Consider the following 4,386-nt stretch of genomic DNA (forward strand, 5'->3'; position numbering starts at 1 on the left):
ACTCACTTGTAATCAAAACAAGAGACACTAAGTTGTGGTGGTCCTTGTAGTGGACTTAGTGTTCCATTTGATTGAAGAGAAAGGCTCACTCGGTCTAAGTGACCGTTTGAGAGAGGGAAAGGGTTGAAAGGGACCCGGTCTTTGTGACCACCTCAACGGGGAGTAGGTTTGCAAGAACCAAACCTCGGTAAAACAAATCACCACGTCATCCATTCTTATTTGCTTGTGATTTGTTTTCACCCTCTCTTTTGGACTCGCTTATATTTCTAACGCTAACCCCGGCTTGTAGTTGTGCTTAAGTTTATAATTTTCAGATTCCACCTATTCACGCCCCCCCTAGGCGACTTTCAATTGGTATCGAAGCCCGGTGCTTCATTAGAGCCTAACCGCTTGAAGTGATGTCAGGAGATCACGCCAAGAAGGAGATGGTGACCGGCGAGAAGCCCGTTACAAGCCATGAAAAGGCTCCATTGGGAGAGTCCCGCAACAAGGGGAAGGAGAAGGAATCCCCTTCACACAAGTCGCATCGGAGTGGCGAAAAGAAAAAGAAGATGAGGAAGGTGGTCTACTACGAGACCGACTCTTCGTCGCCATCCACCTCCGGCTCCGACGCGTCGTCCGTAACTTCTAAGCGCCATGAGCGCAAGAAGTTTAGTAAGATTCCCCTACACTACCCTCGCATTTCTAACCATACTCCATTACTTTCCGTTCCATTAGGCAAACCACCGGTTTTTTACGGTGAAGAATATAACATGTGGAGTGATAAAATGAGGCATCACCTAACCTCACTCCACACTAGTATTTGGAACGTTGTTGAGTTTGGTGTACAAGTACCATCCGTAGGGGATGAGGACTATGATTCGGACGAAGTTGCCCAAATCCGGCACTTCAACTCACAAGCCACCACAATACTCCACGCCTCTCTAAGTCAAGAGGAGTATAACAAGGTGCAAGGATTGAAGAGCGCCAAAGAGATTTGGGACGTGCTCAAAACGGCGCACGAAGGAGACGAAGTGACCAAGATCACCAAGAGGGAAACGATCGAGGGGGAGCTCGGTCGCTTCATGCTCAACCAAGGAGAAGACCCTCAAGCCATGTACAACCAGCTAAAAACCTTGGTAAACCAAGTGCGCAACCTCGGGAGTACCAAGTTGGATGACCATGAAATGGTCAAGGTTATTCTTAGATCACTCGTCTTTCTTAATCCCACTCAAGTTCAATTAATTCGTGGTGATCCAAGATATAAACTAATGTCTCCCGAGGAAGTGATAGGTAAATTTGTGAGCTTTGAACTAATGATCAAAGGCTCCAAAAAGATCATCGAGCAAGGCGCATCCTCCTCCGTACCCGAAGCACAACCCATTGCATTCAAAGCAATGGAGGAGAAGAAAGAAGATACTACTCCAAGTAGAATCCCCATCGACGCGTCCAAGCTCGACAATGAGGAGATGGCGCTCATCATCAAGAGCTTCCGTCAAATCCTCAAACAAAGGAAGGGGAAAGATTACAAGCCCCGTTCCAAGGAAGTGTGCTACAAGTGTGGTAAGCCCGGTCATTTCATTGCAAAATGTCCATTATCTAGTGATAGTGACAGGGGCGACAACAAGAAGGGAAAGAGGAGAGAAAAGAAGAAGTACTACAAGAAGAAGGGCGGCGATGCCCATGTTTGCCGGGAGTGGGACTCCAATGAGAGCTCCACCGACTCCTCCTCCGACGAGGACGCCGCCAACATCGCCGTCAACAAAGGGCTCCTCTTCCCCAACGTCGGCCACAAATGCCTCATGGCAAAGGACGGCAAGAAGAAGAAGGTAAAATCAAGATCCTCAACTAAATATGCAATATCTAGCGATGAGGCTAATTCTAGTGATGATGAGGATGACTTGTTTAGTCTTTTTGCCAACTTAAACATTCAACAAAAGGAAAAATTAAATGAATTGATTAGCACTATTCATGATAAGGATGAACTCTTGGATAGCTAAGAGGATTTCCTAATTAAAGAAAACAAGAAGCATGTTAAAGTTAAAAATGCTTATGCTCAGGAGGTAGAGATAAATGAAAAATTAACTAGTGAGGTAAGCACTTGCCATGACATTGTTTCCAACCTTAGAAATGAGAATGCAAAACTAATTGCTAAGGTTGAAAAGTTTGATGCTTGTGATGATTCAATTGTTAGTCTTAGAAATGATAATGCCAATTTAATTGCTAAGATTGATAATTTGAATGCTTCTCTTTCTAGCCTTAAAATTGAAAATGAAAATTAATTGCTAAGGCTAAGGATTTAGATGTTTGCAATGCTTCCATTTCCAATCTTAGAGATGAGAATGATATTTTGCATGCTAAGATTGTTGAATTAAATACTTGCAAACCCTCTACATCTTCCGTTGAGCATGTTACTATTTGCACTAGATATAGAGATATTAATGTTGATGCTATTTATGATCACCTAGCTTTAATTAAACAACAAAATGATCACATAGCTCAACTTAGTGCCAAAATTAATGAGCATGACTTAGAAAATGAGAAATTTAAATTTGCTAGAAGCATGTTCTATAGTGGGAGACGCCCTGGTATTAAGGATGGCATTGGCTTCCAACAGGGAGACAATGTCAAGCTTAAAGCCCCACCTAAAAGATTGTCTAATTTTGTTAAGGGCAAGGCTTTCAAGGTTCAGGATAACGAGGGTTACATTTTATACCCTGCCGGTTATCCCGAACACAAAATTAGAAGAATTCACTCTAGGAAGTCTCACTCTGGTCCTAATCATGCTTTTATGTATAAGAGTGAGGCATCTAGTTCTAGGTAATCAACCCATGCTAAATTGCCTAAGAAGAAAACTCCTAAAGCATAAAATGATCATAGTGTTTCATTCAAAACTTTTGATGCTTCTTATGTGCTTACTAACAAATCCGGCAAGGTAGTTGCCAAATATGTTGGGGGCAAACACAAGGGATCAAAAACTTGTGTTTGGGTACCCAAAGTTCTTATATCTAATGTCAAAGGACCCAAAACTGTTTGGGTACCTAAAATCAAGAACTAAATTTTTTTGTAGGTTTATGCTTCTGGGGGCTCAAGTTGGATCATCGACAGCGGGTGCACAAACCATATGACTAGGAAGAAAAGAATGTTCTCCTCCTACGAGAAAAACCAAGATCCCCAACGAGCTACCACATTCGGGGATGGAAATCAAGGTTTGGTCAAGGGATTGGGTAAAATTGCTATATCACCTGACCACTCTATTTCCAATATTTTTCTTGTAGATTCTTTAGATTACAACTTGCTTTCTGTTTCTCAATTATGCAAGATGGGTTATAACTGTCTTTTTACGGATACAGGTGTTACTGTCTTTAGATGAACTGATGATTCAGTAGCATTTAAGGGGTGTTAGAGGGTCAGCTATACTTAGTTGATTTCAATAGAGCTGAACTCGACACTTGCTTAATTGCTAAGACTAACATGGGTTGGCTCTGGCATCGCCGACTAGCCCATGTTGGGATGAAGAATCTTCACAAGCTTCTAAAGGGAGAGCACATTTTGGGACTAACAAATGTGCATTTTGAGAAAGACAGGATTTGTAGCGCATGCTAAGCAGGGAAGCAAGTTGGTGTTCATCATCCACACAAGAACATCATGACAACTGACAGGCCACTCGAGCTCCTCCACATGGACCTATTCGGCCCGATAGCTTACATAAGCACCAGCGGGAGTAAGTACTGTCTAGTTATTGTGGATGATTATTCTGGCTTCACTTGGGTATTCTTTTTACAGGACAAATCTCAAACCCAAGAGACTTTGAAGGGATTCTTGAGACGGGCTCAAAACGAGTTCGGCTTGAGGATCAAGAAAATAAGAAGCGACAACGGGACGGAGTTCAAGAATTCACAAATTGAAGGCTTCCTTGAGGAGGAGGGCATCAAACATGAGTTCTCTTCTCCCTACATGCCACAACAAAATGGTGTAGTGGAGAGGAAGAATAGAACTCTATTGGACATGGCAAGGACCATGCTTGATGAGTACAAGACTTCGGATCGGTTTTGGGCTGAGGCGGTCAACACCGCTTGCTACGCCATCAACCGGTTGTATCTACACCGAATCCTCAAGAAGACATCTTACAAACTGCTCACCAGTAAAAAGCCAAATGTTTCATATTTTAGAGTCTTTGGTAGAAAATGTTTTATTCTTGTTAAATGAGGTAGAAAATCAAAATTTTCTCCTAAGGTTGTAGAAGGCTTTTTACTAGGATATGATTCAAACACAAGGGCATATAGAGTCTTTAACAAGTCCACTGGACTAGTTGAAGTTTCTTATGACATTGTGTTTGATGAGACTAACGGCTCTCAAGTAGAGCAAGTTGATCTTGATGAATTAGATGATGAAGAGGCTCCATGC

Source organism: Zea mays, chromosome 1 (genome assembly GCF_902167145.1).
Source record: "Zea mays cultivar B73 chromosome 1, Zm-B73-REFERENCE-NAM-5.0, whole genome shotgun sequence".
Taxonomy (NCBI): domain Eukaryota; kingdom Viridiplantae; phylum Streptophyta; class Magnoliopsida; order Poales; family Poaceae; genus Zea; species Zea mays.